The sequence below is a fragment of the Accipiter gentilis genome, chromosome 1, assembly GCF_929443795.1.
Source record: "Accipiter gentilis chromosome 1, bAccGen1.1, whole genome shotgun sequence".
Classification (NCBI taxonomy): domain Eukaryota; kingdom Metazoa; phylum Chordata; class Aves; order Accipitriformes; family Accipitridae; genus Astur; species Astur gentilis.
The window spans coordinates 5390122-5405853 of NC_064880.1; the positions used below are offsets into that span (position 1 = coordinate 5390122).

Sequence of the window (15732 nt, forward strand, 5' to 3'; positions counted from 1 at the left end):
CAGGCCATTTTCATGACCAGCCAGAAGGCTTATATCATAGACAGTTTTACTTTCAAGCAAAAGTCTAGTCCCTCTACAGGTCAGCAGCAGCACCCAAAACACACTGTCTTTGTCTGATCCACGTGGCTGCCCCCAGCTGAACTCACCTCACCTCTCAGAACTTGAGAACTTCTCTGCTAAACCATAGGGCACATCCTCTGAATTACAAGCACCTTTACTGCTAAAGGCTCCAAAAATGACTGAAGAAAGAAAAGAAAAAAAAAAGAAAAAAAAGAGGTTTCATTACTTTTTCCTAAAAGTATGAGAACAAAGTAAGATTAAAAGGCCTGGTGACCAGTCCAAAGCCACACAGAGGTTTCTCCTACCAACTTGTTCCTACCTAATCTAAACAGCAGCTCATACTTCCAACATTTTCAACTACACATCAACACTTCCACATTCATCTCTAACAAACCCTAAGAAATAAGATCTAAAAATATTTTGCAACTGTGTATTTTGAGGGTGGGAGGGAAGAAGTGCAAAATATGAGAAAGAGTTTAGCAAGACAGCTGAGGAACAGCTGAATCACTACTAGCACAAGTTCTGCCCACCATCTTGAGTCCCAATAGACCTGTGTGCTACACAATGATCCATCCCTGAAACATTTTTCAGATCGGGTAATTCTTTGCCTCAGTTGCAATTACCAGCTCTGAATTCTGCTTCTTTGCTCACCTATATCCACCTTTTACTCCTGCAAGGTCAGAACATTGTTTATTTTGCCTACGCTCAGTTCCAATTTTTTGTCTCTGTCTAAAGAAGTGGTGACTGCTTCATTTAGTCTATTAATGCTGCAGGACTCGGGTATGTCTGTATCACTTGACCCTCACACAAGCCTCTCTACACTTACCCAGGTACTACAAACAGCTGCTTGGGCTCGTCACACCAATCAGCACTTCTACCACAGAAAGCAAGATTCAGATTTTCTTCTGGTCATGAGGTTCTGTCAAAGCTTAACTCATACCATGCACTCCCATGAGCGTGAGAAAAAAAAAAAAAAAAAGAAGTAACTCACTTTCCAACTTAGGTGTCACCAGAATACAAGAACATAAAACCATTTCTCAAACTTACAATCAGAATTCCTCTTGTCCAAATAAGCTTACATTCCCAGCCAGGATTTAAGAACAGATGAAACCACGCAAGGTGCTTTACCGTGGAAATGAAATGAAAACTATTCTAAGCACAAAGACTCCAGTTGCAATCCATTCTTATCCTTCTATCCTAATAATTCTACTTCCTTACAATGGTTTACACTAGGGTCCGAGCTACGACGAGTATTTTTAACATACGGAAAACCATAAAAGCATTGAAGTAACGTTTACAACTTCAGAGATGTCCATATGGTAGATGGAAAAAGGTCAAAGTCTTAATGTTAGGTTCTGCCACGTACGGGATCATGCTGCTTCCCCAAACACTGCTAGGTTAAATGAGATTTTTATGGTAAAATGTAAAGCACACTAATTGAAAAGAAACATGTTTTTCAAGTACGTGTCACTGAATTACAACAGCATAAGGAAATTGAACCAGCATCAGAATGCAACACACCAAATGCAGGATGCTGGCAGCTGAATGTCTGCTGATCAGCAGAGATAAAACCAAATTTTGCACATCCCATACATTATAAACAACCTTTTATCAAGAGCACTAATGAATCCTACTGTTTATAGTTAAAACACAGAATTCATTTATTTACCTATTCTTGCAGTTATGCTATATTACATATAAGAACCATTCCTTGAATGATAACACTTCAATCTGTATTTTCAGCACAAAAAGCCAGACAAGGAGATAGAAAAACAAGAACCGCCATGTACTGGACTGAAGGAATCCCCACAGCATTAAACAGAACTCAACTGGAAAGCTGTTCACTGAAAAGAATGAATAGCCAAAGCTATTCAGAAGCCCAGTTACATGTTCGTTGATACTTAATGGCCTAAGCAAAGAAATACTGGGGTCTCAGCTGAATTTCTGGTAATCATATCCTGAATTACTAGCACTAAAGGAAGAGATGCCAAAGGCTGATGATGAAGCCATGCAGAACGCACTATAAAATCTGGAACTGGTCTCTCCAGGTAAGGGTGAGGCAGATGTGCAATGCCAACAGGAAAGTTTGGGCTGCCAATACCTTATCTATTTTGCAGCTAAGCACAGTTCTACCCTCCGATGCCATTATTCAATTCCTTTCTCACAAAAAAAGACTAACCTGTGCATTTCAAAAGCTGTAGTTTTAGTCTGAAATAATTACATTCTTCACTAGACTGTGTTAAAAGACTAAATCCTACAAGCTTGTCCTGCTGTATCCAACACAGTGCAAATGGACATAATTGGGTCACCTAATTTCCCCTTGTTTGGTAGGCATAAGGAATGAAATTTATTTCTCATTTATTTTTAATGGTTCACAAGACAGAATAATAAATGAGAAAGATCTATATATTTCAGCCAAAACTGCCAGCCCAGCTTTGCCAAAGCAATAAATTTGAGTTTAAAAACATTCCCGCCCTTTCCCAAGTAGCAAACGAGGTTGGTCAGTAAACAAATGGAAAAACTGTCCTGTTCTACAGCACTTCATTCCCCATGCTGCCTGCAGAAGGGCTGGGTGAGGATCACAGGAATGCCTTCTGCTTTGCAAGGCCCAACATGTGGACTGGGCAGAGTCAAGCACGCCTGACATCCCCGTTCCAATCCCTGTTTGTCTGCCTACCAAACCGATCTTTGGCTGCAGAAAGGGTATGTGCAATCCTGTCCTCTTGGCAAAAGAAAGTGTGACTATCCCCTTCACGCAAAATGCTGTAGACTGAAGTTACACTTTCTAGCAAGGCAGTAAGTTAGAGATGAGAGTAAACTGGATGTGGGTTTGGAACCAGAAGACGTAGATACATCTACACTGAAAAACAGTTGGGCTACTTTACAAGTATGTTGCCAAAGTAGAAGGGGATTAAGTATTTTTAACCTTTTCCACTAGCATTAAAAGATGCTTCCCTCCCTCTCCACATCATTACTTGTCCTGTAAAGTTTATAATGAAAATACAATATAATCCTTCCCCCAAAAACCGAACTAAAGAATCATACCAGCTTTCTCTTCAATTACTGACCCTAGACACAACAGTATGTAATGAAAAAATATTGCCTTTGCAGTTAGCCCGGCTTTTTTTTTTTTTCTAACATCAGCTACCATGTTTTCACTTAAAAAAAAAAAACATAGACAGGAGAAATCTCTACTCAAACCGAGTTTAACTCGTCTGTTTTACATGGAAACTGCTCCTAAGGAAACTCAAGCTCACCCGCAAGAACTGTTTTAACCAAATGCTTTCAGTAGAGGAACATTCTAACACACAGCAACTGAAAATTACAGATTCGTAATTTTATTTCCCTCACTTCCTCCCATACTCATTAATTCAAAACCTGGAAGGCCTTCTCTGCTGGACAATACCACAGATGGCTTCATAATAAAGAACTTCTAAATTACTCTGACTCCCTCCCATCATCCCTTTACCCCCCCCCCCCCCGTCCCAAAAACAAACCACCAAAAAAATCTCACATCCCAACAGAAAAAGAAAAAAAGACACTAAAAAATGGGATGTTTGTAAATTTTGCATAAGGCAAACTACTTAAGCATCCCACTTAAAGACATGCTTATTTAATGCAATGAGAAAGCAACACCAGTTTTTGTTCCTTCAAATTACATATTCCTTCCAACGCTGTAGTCCTCTGTAATGCTGAAATTCCTAACATCCACATTTTACTGGTATGGGGGGAAAAAAAGTGAAATTGAGGAATTTGCACAGCCTAAATTAGTGGGGGGGGAAGCAGTGAGCTGTGAGTAAGTGTAGTATTTTATGTATTCGGTTTTAATAATTTAGGCTACTTAGAGCAGCCATCTGGCAAGCTCTTTAAAATGTAAGTCACAGCTGACTACCTCTTTAATATCTTGTATCATTTCCAATTATAGCCAAAAGAAATCCAACAGGAGTTAGTTCAGCTACAATTTTTTTTTTTTTTTCTTGAATTTGGCTGGTTCTATTCAAGGCAGCTGAAAACCTCAATTAATGGGATAGGATTACAAAAGCTCAGATAAGGCGTTATGCTGAATAAAACCAACCGCTGCAGGTTTCCTTTGCACTACACAAATTGAGTTAACAGCCAGCATGAAGAGGTCCCTTTAACTCTATGATATCATTATCCAAGGTTAAGCTATTAGCCTCCACAGTTCTACTATTGAGTACTTCAGTGGTTAAAACATGGTCATACTGGGAAGCTTGTAAGTGCAAGGGGATGCTGCACCTTTAAGCTTTGTTAATTTTCAAATGACATTTTACAGAGAACAGCTAGAGCCCTAAAAACCTTCCAGGCTGGAGCCTGAAACCTGAAGTCAGGATCCAGAGTCTGCAAAATCCTGCTACAAATTTTCCTCTAATTCAGTCTGACTCATGACCTTCAGTCACAGGCAGCTGGAGACAGGATTAATTCCCATCTCTAGAAGGATACGGCAATGAAGAATTCATAACAGCTACCTATTTATAGGTGAATGGTAAGAATTGAAATATGAGGTTTGGAGGTTTTTTTGGGTCTTCATTCCTATGTTCAGTATTATCTTTTAACTCACCAGAATCTGAACCCAGTGTCAGATTTTGGCCAATTTACAACTGGAACGCCAGTGGTAGGTTTACATCTCTTAAATGTTAGATTTAAATTTTTAACAAAACAGTACAGTCCTCCCTCTTGAAGAGGGACAGGAAACAGCCCAAACCACTGCCATTTAGACATGAAAAAAATCTGTAAAAACAAGCGGGTTGATTTTTTCCAGTGCTGGATCACCTTTCCAGAGCTTCAAAAAGGACTTCAAAAGTAGTAATGAGGTACATGCAAAAAAGCTTCCCAATATACTAAAACAGTTCTTACATCGATGCTCAAAAAAATCCTACCATTACAATCATCATTTTAATGAAATTAATGCTTGCCTCCTGACCTTCAGACACACACAAACCAGATTATTTTTTTTGCTGTACTACAGCAGCAAACTCTCAAAAAAGAAGACATCTATCATGTCTCATACAGTTAAAAAGAGGCAGCACAGGTTTTTTAGGTAGTTCATGTCAGTCAACTTTAAGCCTCTGAAATTAAACGTAGTAACAGCAACAAAATCTTAAAAAAAGACTTTCATTTCACAAAGGTACTCACACTTCAAAGATGAATTTGTCAAAAATTCTTTAAAAAGTGACAACACTTAGCTACGGCAGTTTATACACAAATTCTATCCCAGTCAAAGAAACAATTCTAAAAGAATGTTACAATACTTTACTCAAGATGGTCTTCAACAGCTGGACTGACGAGTGCTTCTCTTGCCCTAATCATTAGCATCTTTCACAGAGGCTCATGCACCTCTTCCCCTATTTATAACAAAGCTACAAATCTTCTAGACAGGAAACACGGCACTAATGATAGACAGCCAATGATTTTAACCACCAGGCATCCCACACAAAAGAATTACTGCTATAAAAAGAGTGTTACGCATGCGTCATCAAAACAAAACTGTACGGCAGTGCTTTCTATGGATCTCTATCTTTTCAGAAACAGAAAATGAAGTTTCCAGCACATAGACATAACAAACTTAAGATGCCTTTTCTTGTTCCTAAGACATTAGCTTTATTTTCATAGTTTGATTTTAACTTGAATCAGAAACCAGTGAAAAAATGGAGCACCGATAATAGGTAAAAATTTCATCAACAGCTTAGAAGAATCAAGAATTATTTTCAAGATATCTATCCCATTTTATATGGCATGCATGCTGCACACATTGTACAAATATGTACGCATATAACACCTCCACCTATGAAGTACCATATTTTTGGACTATTAATTATTAACACCAATGACAGAGCCTCCTGCAGCACATCTGTTCTATGATCATTGCAGAAACTGAACCAAGGCCAATACACAAACATACACAAGGAAGATCAAGACCATTAATTGTGGTCACTTCATTTTCTTGTAATGTCAATCAGCTTTATACCAAAGTCATGTTTTCAAAGCAGCTCTGCAAGAAGTGGTAACGCTGGACTCGCAATCCTCTGGACACTTACAGATCATTAGCATTGAAACTGGGTTTTACTGAAGACTGCCATTTATAATACAGAAATTAAACTCAACAGGCTAAAAAATAACTTAATACACAGGACAAACACCCTACGTTCATGAAGCATAAACAGTGATAAAGAATTAGTTGACTGTAGAAACAAGAAATCTGTTCAGTCTTCATAATGAACCTAAAATAAGCCTACCATGCCTACACAACAGAGTACAATGTCAAAACTGATGCAAGTTTATATATATGCCCACAAGGTGCAGGATGTTTTTTCTGCCTCCTTCAGTAATTCTCAGGTGGCTAGAAACGGAAGAGGAAACAGAAATATGCATGAACAGGCACACATTCAGAATTACCAGCAGTGCTAATGGAGCAGCACTTCAGTATTTGGTACGTTTTCAGCCAAATAGTTTCATTAATACTGTTCTTGTATTCAGATTTTTTAAATTAAACTACATCTAGTGCAAAATTTGATGTTTCAATCAACTTTAACAAAAAGGCAAGTGACACTATTAACCAATCATAAACCATCACAATCTAAAATCAGACTAGGCAAAATTCCAGTAAGTATCCGTAAGCAGTTAAAATAACAATAACATCTAATTTCAATTTACAAGCATGCAGTAAAAGCCCCCAAAAAACAGAGGTCCTGTATTTGGAGTCAAACTGCCTGTGGTCTAGCGAACAACTTCTCATCAGCTTAAGCACACTGCATTGTTATATTTAACCAGAAATGGCAGACATCATGAGTAATGCCTACTGAAAGGATTTCTCCCCACTATGCCACTCACTGAAGCACCATTTATAGGCATTTCTTTGGTACTCATCAACATAGTATCTTTCTACAGATGCCTAGCATATTACAGATAGCTTTCAATTTAAAACGTGACCTATGCTGCCCTGTAATTTATACTGACATCTGAACATCATTAATGCCAGATCATATAAATTTTACACTAAAAATGCCTACAGATCTTTTACAATAGAGAGATGATGGCTAGATTTTTTTTTAAAGCAATTAAAACATGAGCTGTTATTATGTTGGTGACTACTTAGCATTTTAATGTTTTGCAATACTGTATCAAAGTACAGTGTTAGGACCAGAGACACTTCGATTAATAGCTCTCGACTACTAAAATTGCCTAACCATTGGACAACAACATGAAATATTGTTCCGGCCTCATACATCAATAAAATCTGCTGTAAAATGTGATAAATACACCCCTTGTGACACCTACTTATTGTGCCTCTTTCGAGAAGGAAAAAAACAAAACAAAACAACCACACTGTGCCACTTTTCCCATGGATGCTCTCCACAACCAAAAAAGCAAAGAAATGGTTTCAGCTTTGAATCAATGTATGGTTTAATTTTTTAAACCATTTAGAGAGGTATTTTATTATTACCTCTTGCTGAAAGTTGAACTAAGATTTAATGGCTATTTGTCTAATATGAATATATTCCTTGATCATCTTTTTTGCACTAATGACAACACAAAACCTTTGCCTCCTCAGTGATCTGTTAGCATTGTTAATATTATTGGATAATATGGGCAAGTGAGCCCTGCTTCTAGGGCCTTCATAAAATAATACTCCTTGAGAACTTACCTCAATGGCGTTTCATAAACTGGTCTAAATAGCTGTTTTAATCATATGTGCAAAAGTATGCCAGTTCCTTCTTCTCTGAAGGACTTACTAAAAAACAAAAAGCACAAAAAAAGGATTTTTGTTACCTTCTTTAGGTCACCAAACAAGACCATGCTGCAAAGATATCTGATGGAGAGAGGAGGAAGGAAGAAAATCCTTGTCAATTTTAAGAGAGGACTTTTAACATTCACAAGTTTAAAACAAATTCCTAATTACACACCAATTTTACCACAGACATTTTGCTTTCTGTAATTTTTGGTAAAGTGGGATTACAAGGAAGGAAATCTTGCCTTCAAGAGACTTCCTATTTCTCAGGAAAAGGAATGCAGTTTCCTTCCTCCCTAGCCACAGTTTTGAATGTTACCTTAATTATATTAGCCCTGAACTGTGAAATAAACCTGTATGAGGTCATTAGTTTGACAGCAGAAATCTCCCTTTAGCACTACTGTACAAACAAACACACATAGGCTGGAGAGAAATAAACTACTGACTACAGGGTTTTTTTAAGGGTTGTATCAAGGCCCAATCAGTGCTGGGACTGACTGATTTCAGAGTACAATGGAAACGGGAAGAATAACAGGCAAGATTGAGAATGCAATATGTTAAAGGCAACCAAGCTGAGATGCATGGAAAACTGTACATGGAATTGTGTGGAAAGTTTGATTCATTCAGAGACCAACACTAATGAAATTAAATACTTAAAACGGATTGTTTCGAGAACGCCTATATACGTAAAATTCGATGCTTTTACAGGATAAATGGCAATCACTCCGCTAAAAATGGGGGGCATCATGCAGATGCAACAATACGTATTTTGATTAATCAAACTCCAATATATACCAATAATAACAAAAGGTGTTAGCTCAGAGACCACTAACAACAATGCTCAATACAAGGCTGATCATTCTACAAGTTAAAACTACTCTAAGATTCCAGACCACTTCAGAAAGTTTCCATGAGCAGGACTACATGAAACAACCACCAATTTAAGGTAGAATGGTGAAAGGGAATTAACTGAAGTTGCAGACAGATTTCTGCACTTCCCAAACCATTTGTACAATTACGGTACATCTTTATTATATTGAATTTCTCAACAAAAGGAAGGAGCTTATAGCAGTTCTGTAAAAAAATTGCAGCTACCAAGAAAAGTACAATGAAATGGATATATTAAAAACAAGGTGCCAAAACTGTATTTTCTCATACCCGCTATTATGCATACAGATTTTATTTAAAGTTTAAACCTTATTTTGTAAGAGCTAGTGAACTAAGAATCACAACAGTGAAACGTTAAGAAAACCGCTGCAAACAGTTTTATGTGAATTGTGAAAGGTTTATTTTGCTGAGTTGCCTGTAGCTGCTGACCAAATTTTCACTGATAAAAGTTCCGTTTAAAAAAATCTGATGTTTCCGACCCCTCAAGTTAAGTAAAACCTTTCATGAATTCCACCTAAACCAATGAGTATTATTTGGCATCTACAGACATTCCTGAAAAAAAGCAGCTAAGCAGATGTGAATGCTCCTATTTTTCTCAATTTGGCATCAACCCTTAAAGTTAATTATATTTTAAGTGTGTTATTGCTGACCATTTTTGCATAAACATTCAGTTAACTGTGTTTATCTTAAAGTCTGATATTGCCTCCCCCGACCAACTGAGCGAGCTACCAGGACACAATGACATTTTCAGTTTTCCATTTAAGATCTACTCGCTCAAAGTTAGGAAACTCTATTAAAATTACATTAGTATGGCAACAGGCACCAGAGGTCACCACAGCTGCACTATCCCCTTGTCATTTCTACGAAAAGCCTTCCATCAGTAGTTTACCTTAAACTGTTTCAGTATCTACACTGCTCCTTTACAGAAACTCTGCTGCAAAAATTTAGGTCACATTTCCTTTAAGTGTACATGGGTGTGCGTACATGTATACTTAATTAAAGCTCAATGAAATTAATTAAAAGCTCCTCACTGACTTCAACGTGCATTGAATCAGGACCTGGATGAGTTCAGAGGCAAAACAATTACACTTTGATTAAACATCTTAACGTTCCTGTGAAGCAGTCAACTAATTTTATAGAAGGATAAATTGAGTCAGAAAGTTTCAGAGCTTGGTCATGGTTGTAAACAGAGTTGATTACTTAAGTTGCTTCCGTATTTGTTAGTTACCCTCGTAACATAAAGAAAATGGACTTTCTGAAAAATCAAATAAATTCTTGGTCTACGTATTTACAGGAAATAAACCAGAACATCCTGAGACATGTGTGATGGTTGTACAAATCTATTGGCTCCATTTCTGTTCCCCAATCGGCAGCTAATTTAGTCAGTCACAAGAATTCTAATAACGCAAGAAGTTGAATTTATTTTATTTTTTTTTTTCATGGCAGTTTATCTCCAGATGAGATTTTTACGTTGTGGCGGGTTTTTTTGTTTGTTTGTTTCTAAAATAGCATTAATAATTATGATATAGAGATATTATTTTTTAAAAAAGAAAAACAGGCTTGACAGATTTGATATTCTGTAAAACCTTGAAAATACTTACTGAAAAGCAAGAAATATGATGACACTTCCTAAATTCAAGCTGAGATTTAAACCATACAAAAGCATTGTGAAGTTTTGTCAAATCACCAGTAGCGAGCAGAAACAACAAATTAACCTTCCTCATTTTTTTGAGCATTTGTTACATAATGCTTCCCCAACACTGAGTCTGAAAATAAATCCCAGGGTCAGAAGAGTGTTGTCCTTATTCAATTACCAACTAACATTTTCCGGTTATTTTGCTGATCTTTGGTTTCTTCTCACCTATTAACACGCCGTAGTTTTGCTCATTCTGGTCTATCTGCTTTCTTAAGCCAATCGAAGTTCACAGACAGGTCATGGCTCTTTAAAAGGAAAAAGAACTGTAAGTCTCATCCATTCTCAGAGATACAACAGCATCAACAACAGCAAACAGTAGTTTGTTGTTTTTTTCTAAGTGAAATAAAGTTTGTTGGTAAAAAGTTTTTAGTACATTTAAAACCTATTTACATCTCATTTCTCTCATGTACTCAGAAGTGAGACCATTAGACTACCAACATTTCTTAGGATGTGGAGTATGTGACAAAACGTTTTCATTCCAATAAGTTACATCTTTGGTGTACATCAGCATCAAAACATAAACATCTTCTGAGACTATTCACATACTTGTATACATGCAATAGCTTTACTGGAATTAAATTAATGAATACTTTTACTTTTCCAGCAAATCAAAGCTCTCAAACTGAACAAAAAAAAAATATATCTCTAATACCTGTGATGCAGAGAGTTATTTTAAAAGAATTTTTTTTAGAAAGCATTATGAATATGAATTATGTATGGTTTCTGGTTATGCGGTTTAACACTGAAGACAGAAAACCCCCAAAACTTATATATGGATATTTTCAAGAGAGAATCTTACAAGATACAACGGGTTTCACGGTTAGTCTATTGGAAAAACATAAAGGATTACATGCTTTTTTAAAGAGGACTCAATTAAAACTATTAAACACTATGATTTTTTTTTTTTACATCTTTCTTATTATAAGTTAAGGTTTATTTTTGGCTGAATATCCCACCATACTGTTCCAGAAGCACCACATTGAGAGTTTAAATAAAGAACGTGATTGACCAGCTTTACCATCATGACTATTATCATATTTGGAAACACAGCAGAAAAAGTACTTTACTTTTACTATCTAAAAATTGAATTATAACTACCTTCTAGCTACAACACTTATGCCAACTCCCAGAACACAAATATTTGGCATTTTTATTAGGATGACAGTTTTTCCAATTAAAAACATTAACATCAGGTTCAATCAATTCCGCATTAGGTACACAATGGTGTGGTATAGCTGTAACAGCTGCTACTGTCCGTGTTGGATTTCAGCAGGAAATCCAATCTGATGACAGCTTGCGATAATAAGAAATAGTTTTGCATCCACATGTATAGAAATATTTCTGAAGATACCCAATCCTTCTGTTTTGGAAAAAAACTCTGCTGTAAGTTTCTCCAAGCACATTCAACAGCAGCCTCGAAAAGCCTATTGCCTTTCTGTATGCACAGCACTTGGGCGCGTTTTTGACGCTTAAAACTAGGTCAGATGCTCGGGAGGGATGCTTTATAGTCAACAACAACTTACTAATTGAAATACTTACTAAAAATCATAAATGTTTATGTTGGTTACAGATGACAAACATTCTGGAGAGGAAAAAAACCATATTAAACTAATATAAATAGATCGATTTCACTCAAGTTGTTTCCTAGGCAACGCATTAACCTTTAACATTAGTTTCACCGTATCAAACACATTTAGATGTTCACTTTATTTGCCTGCGTGCAACCGCAGGATGATTTTTAATTTTCAGCAATAGATGTATATCACAGTCAATGTTTGCCATTACAAAATTTAGGTTTTGTTTCAGTTCACGTTTGGTTTTGTTTAGAAAATAATACAAGTTGTTTCGGAAACCTCTCTCCTCTTGCAAAGTTAAGTACTCTAAAACCCTGGATGGGGGAAGGAGGGAAATGGCAAAGGATGGAAGAGAGCAGGAATTGATACAACTACACACGTCCCATAAAATCATGATTCAGAACTTGCTTTCTGTGCAGCCCTAGTACTTAACATTATTACATTGTATAGCTAGGGAAACGTATGAGCATTAACCAATTCTTGTTAGGACAACAGAAGCTTCAGTTCACGTTGTGAGCAAATAGCCCTCTTCCCCACACACCTACGTTGCCTGTGCAGTACACAGAGCTCCCATACACAACTGCAAATAGGCATTCAGGCAAGCGACAGCCACGGTATATCTGATACGTATTTATTACAATGACTCCTATCAGGCTATGGGATGATTTTCCTGATGAAGATTTCACTATCTTCCCACATGGATGTCAAAAAGAATCCTGAAAGCACTTCTGTGTGCTATATAACTTCTCATAACTTCTGTTGCAACGCTTAAAATGAACTAAAAGAGAACTACTGCTTTGAAGCAATTTTAGGTAAGGCATAAAACTTCAGCTAACCAATTACCAGTTAACTTGTTCAAAATGGCCTTTGCTCTTGCATTTGTTCCATTCTACGTGCTTCCTCATAGATTTACACTGTTACGATGCACCGCATCAGCTAAGAGAGCATGCAAATCCATGTACCAGCAATACTAAATTATACCGAAGCTGCCAATTTCTACCAAGATGCCAGAGATAACAATGAAAGGGGTGATGCTTTTTCAGCTAACGGCAAAGTGGAGCAACTCCAATGTATCTGAAGTACACCTGCCACCATTTTCCAGCTGAATCAGTCTGTCAAAGCAAACAGTATCTTTTACATTGGTAAGAAAATAAGCCCACATTTTAAAAAAGTAGTAATATGTAGCTTTCTGTATGCCTGCTCACCTTGAATACCCATACTTTCAAAACAAGCCCCCTGAAGTACGTGGTTTAGACTTGTTATCCCCACAAGCTCGCTTTTCACCATTTACATAGTGTTTCTCCTTCAGCAGGCTATTTCACACCACATGTGAGCTCCAAAAATACCAAGGGCAAGAGAAGTTGACAGTTTGCAAGTTCAGTGGCCAACAAAAACTAAATCTAAAATTTTGATTTTGTACATATATTTAAAAATTATGTTCTTAAAATACTCAGTAGATGTACCTATTGCCCCACTGGAGCTAACTCAGGTCAGAAAACTGAACAGCATACCTAACTTGCCTCTAATGTCTGTTGTTTTTTGGAGTTTGGTATTTTGTTTTCTTTAAACCACCACATCTGCAGAACGTCTTGCTCTCATCTCGCAGAGCATCAAAGCTTATTTTGTTCAACGTGCCAAGATGAGGAACGGTCAAATAAAAGATGATATACAACAGAGCAAAATATTCTCTTCTTGAGGAGAAAGCAAATGCAAGTCTGAGACTCAAATGTACCCTGTGAAGCACATCTGGATGTTAAGCAGAAACTAGTATCATCTCTCATCTGCTTTCAAGAGCGCTAACGTATTCCGATTCAGAAAACGATGCTGTTCCTCTCTCGCGTCTCTTTCCAAGAGATACGGAACTACCGTGTGCCAGCAAATACTGTCCACCTTGACGCTAAATGGAAAGTTACGGAGTGCTGCTTCAGATGCTCTAGAAACACAATTTTTAGCCAAGGTAGAAATTACCTCCAAGTGAAGCCCTCTATTAAATACCGGCCGAGGCGTTTTTCCCACGCGAGTTTTCGTGCCGGGGGCCAGGACGCCGTGCGGCACCCCACACTTTTTGTACCACAAACGTGTGTGTGTGTGTGGGGGGGGGGGGGGGGGGGGGCTGCCCCGACCCGGGGCGTCCCAGTATTCTGTGTTTTATTGCCCGTGGACGTGACACCTGCCCTCCCGGCGGCTCCAGCGCACCTTAAGCAGCTTTACGTGGGAATGACTTCACCTGCCACAAAAATGCAGCCATTGCTGGGGTGGGACACCGCCGCCGTGAAACAGGGTGCCACATGACGTAAGAGATGATGCCAGAAAATTAAGAAGGCACCTCCCGTACCTGTGCGGCGGGGCCACGGCCTGCCAGCGACGGCGACCGCGACCGCTCGGCCGCCGCCGGGCCCCGGGGAGGTCAGGGGCCGCGGCCCCGAGCCGGGCTCCGCGCCGGGCCGGGGAAGGGGCGCGGGAGCCGGCCCCAGCGGGGCGGCAGAGGGGAGGCGCGGAGGCCCGGGGCCGGCGGAGCGGCGCCCCGGCCCGGGCGAGCGCCTTTGTTCCCGGCCGGGCGCCGCGCACAAAGGGGCAGCCGCGCTCACCTGAGTGCGGGGCCGGGCCGGCCCCGGCGGTCCTGCGGCACGGGCGGCGGCGACGGGCGGGCGCGCTGAGCGCGGGCGGGCGGGCGAGCTGAGCGGAGCCGAGCCGAGCCGAGCGGAGCGGAGCGGAGCCGAGCGGCCGCCTCCTCCGTCGTGACTCACCGCGGCGGCCCAAGGCGGGCGGGCGGGCGGGCGGGAGGCAGGGCGGGAGGGAGGGAGGGAGGTGCCTGGGCGGCTCCGGGGGAGGGACCCGCCGCGTCCCGGCGCCCAGGGCAGCGGCGGCGCCGCAGGCACCACCCGACAGCCGGCCGGGAGGAAGGGGCGGGGCCGAGCCGCCGAGGGGCGGGGCGCGCCGGGGAAGGGGCGGGGCCGGCGCGCCGCCCGCAGGCAGGAGCGGGCCGGGCCGAGGCGCGCCGCGCCCAGGCGGGAGCCGCCGCCGCCGCGGAGACGGGGCGGGAGCGGAGGGCGAAGGCCGCGCCGCTGCGGGGCCCGCTTTTGCCGGGAGCCCTCGGCACAGCTCCCCGGGGGCCGCGGGAGGGCAGCCAGGTCCGGCCGAGCGGCAAACCTGAGGCGGTCAGGGGCTACCCCCCCCCCCCCCCCGACCCCCCCCTCCCTATCGCCACGGGCTGCGGCGACAGAGCTTCTCCGTCGGGATAGGTGACGTACGGGAGGCTGGCGGCAGAGGGGAGCAGGCAGGCGAGTTCCTGGTATTAGCCATGTGCTTACCTTGAGAAACATCCTTTGAGTCAGACACTGAAATTACGTGGTGCCGAGCGTCTCCGTGACCTCATGCGAAATTCGCCTCCAGCTGTCCTGTTCAGCGGGGCAAGGCTGAGGAGCGCTTCTGCGGTAGTGCCGTATTAGACAGATCACATTAACGTTAAAACAGGTTACGTGACCACTTTCCCGTAATACTATGCTAAGAAAGTTAAAGACGCTGCAAAAATCAGCTTAATTCAAGCTAACTCAGCAAATACAGAAATTGCCATCTTCCGACAACCTCCAACGACAATGAATAGCCTTTTGGTCATACAAGCGCTCAAAAATAAAGTAATCCTTCCCCTAGATAGACTGAAGCAGAGTAAAACCACAGCGAACACAAAGAGAAATTAATTAAAAAAAAAAAAAAAAAAAAAAGACAGAAGCTATCAAAGGTTCATCAGCCCTGCCATCACCAATATG

At 40.6% G+C, this 15732-nt stretch overlaps 1 protein-coding gene across 9 annotated transcripts in view; it reads right to left on the reverse strand.

The window, feature by feature from the left end:
* The window catches only part of CTNNBIP1 (catenin beta interacting protein 1), a 34790-nt gene extending 19425 nt beyond the window's left edge, over positions 1–15365 (reverse strand). For 2 of the 9 annotated variants that reach the window (XM_049799347.1, XM_049799278.1), the window contains exons 1-3: positions 14554–14636; positions 10557–10636; positions 7724–7810 (exon numbers count right to left, since the gene is read on the reverse strand). The gene's annotated coding sequence lies outside the window, so the exon portion shown is untranslated. Of the gene's footprint in view, positions 1–146; positions 240–886; positions 1007–7723; positions 7811–10556; positions 10637–11930; positions 11974–14553; positions 14637–15276 lie in introns of those variants that run through there. The other 7 variants (XM_049799317.1, XM_049799296.1, XM_049799328.1 and 4 more) reach the window with 7 other exon arrangements.
* Between the last annotated feature and the right edge of the window lie 367 nt (positions 15366–15732).